Genomic DNA, 2,320 nt, shown 5'->3' on the forward strand with positions numbered 1-2,320 from the left:
ATAATGATCCATGTACCTTGATTATCGTTTATTTCTACCTAACTTGATCTGTGTTTAAGGTTCTTAAATGTTTAGGTTTGAAAACATGAGTTCGGGATGTTTGGACTTCATGGTACGCATACCAAGTATGCATAACATCATTTAAAATAAAAATCCAGGGGTTTAAGTTCGAAAACCCAGTTTGCAAACTTTTTTAGTCATGAAAATTCGTTTGCAAACCCGTATGCATACTTGCCTGTAGACGTCGATATTCGGTAAACTTGTTTTGGCCGTATTTTCTTCGTCCGAACTCGGAATGACCTCATTCTTTTTGCATTCTCTTTTTTTTTTTTGAATTCTATTCAAAATGGAGTTGAGAAACCTTGAATTTGGATGAGTTAAGATTGGTATTTGTCCCATCTTTTGTTTTGAGTGTTTTGCTCCGTCGCACTTGTTCCAATTCTCTTGGACTTGGGAACTTGGATTCTTGGAGTACTACTCTTCTAAGATCATTTGTAGCTTTAGCAAGAATATTTTTGGTGAATCAAAAAGAAGGAAGTTCAAGAATGGGCAGTAGTACGCATTACTATGGAATTCTTGAATGTTCACAATCATTTTATGTGAACTACGGTGCATGGTCGTTAATGACTTTGTATGATCTTCTTTGTTAATAACATATTTTTATACTCCTTTGGTATCCATTCTTGGTATAAATCTGGGCGAAAAATATTGATTCTACCCTCTAAGGACAAATCATCTTGTATGTGCATTACGAGTTTGTCATGATGCCTAGGAAACTTCTTATGAGAATTTATTCTTGCTTTTGAGAAGGATTACTAGAGTTTGGAATAGTCATTATTGTGATTACACATAACTATGTCCAACGATTTCATCTTCATGTTTTTAGATTTATTTGTTTAAATTCTAAAAATATTTGGAGGATGATGTTATTGCAGTATTGATCTTTATGATTTTGTGATATTGCAATTTGTTTATGGGATATGTATTGTTTGCGTCCTTGAACTTGAAGGTCTCATATTGCGGTCAAAAGTAAATTCGTTCATGAATTAGTATTCGTATTGATGAAAAGACGAATAGACTTTTGACAAATACAAAAGTTATGCCTATGCAATCATGTATTTGATGGAAAATAGGATAAAATCTTTTGTTTGACAAGGATAAAGTCTATTATATCGTTATGATGGAAAATAGAATAGATCCTTGTATGTTATCCACCGTATTGATCTTCATTGATCCATCTTGCTATGTTTTACCGTGAAGGCTCCATTGTGTGTCTTATGTTGAGCACGTTACAACTAAGTCGATTATTATTTTTGGATTGTTGGTTGTTCCATAAGATGCTATATGTTGAGCATTAGGAACTAAATAAATCAACCAATTTGGTTATTTAGTTTGTACTCCATAAGTTTTCTTTCTTATGTCGAGTACATGTACGGTTAAGGTTGTCATATTCTATGATGAACTTAGTCGGGGTTCCATAAGTTCTCTTATATTGAGCCCAAAATAATTAAATTGATTACTTCGGTGATTAGTTTGGTTGTTTGTATTCCAATTAGATTAATTATAGGTTCTCTTGTAATTAATCTAGTTGAGTTTTCATATATTCCACAAATTCTTGTGTTGAGTATATGAACGGCTATACTAATCATGTTTTATTGGTTAATGTAGTCGTATATTCCGTAAGGTTTTCCTTATGTTGAGTATGTGAACGATTAAGTTAGTCATCTCCGTATGATTACCTTAGTCGTAGCTCCGTAAGTTTACTTATGTTGAGCACTTTCAATTAAATTGATCACTTTTGTGGTTTGATTTAGTTGTGTTTTCAATTGAAAATCATGGGTTTACTTGTGATTAATTTGGTTGATCTTTGGATATAGAAAATCATTCCTATGATTTTTGGTGTCCAATTAAAAAATCCTTCTTTTCTTTCGAAATTAAGGTCGCTCTTGTTGTTCTTTCGGGAATGACATCAAATGGGGGAGAGTTCTTTTGAACTTGTGCTTAATGGTAATATCTTGCGGTGTGTGCGGCTGTGGAATTTTATAGAGGTTATCTTGTATCTTAAAACTCCTTGATGAATGCATTTAGCTTCGGCTTTATGATTGCATCTAAATTAAGTTGGTATGTATTTTTCTTTTAGTTTATGAAATGTCTCTTGTGGAAATTTCATTATGATCCCGTTCTTGTACCTTTGCCAATTTTATTGACAAAAAGGGGGAGAAATAATGTAGTTCACACTACAAATACATATGGTTTTCGGATGATTGTGTAGGGGGAGTGGTTTCCATGATCGAGATGGAGTATTGACTAAGAGGGAGTG

The sequence above is a fragment of the Papaver somniferum genome, chromosome 1, assembly GCF_003573695.1.
Source record: "Papaver somniferum cultivar HN1 chromosome 1, ASM357369v1, whole genome shotgun sequence".
NCBI classification, from domain to species: Eukaryota; Viridiplantae; Streptophyta; class Magnoliopsida; order Ranunculales; family Papaveraceae; genus Papaver; species Papaver somniferum.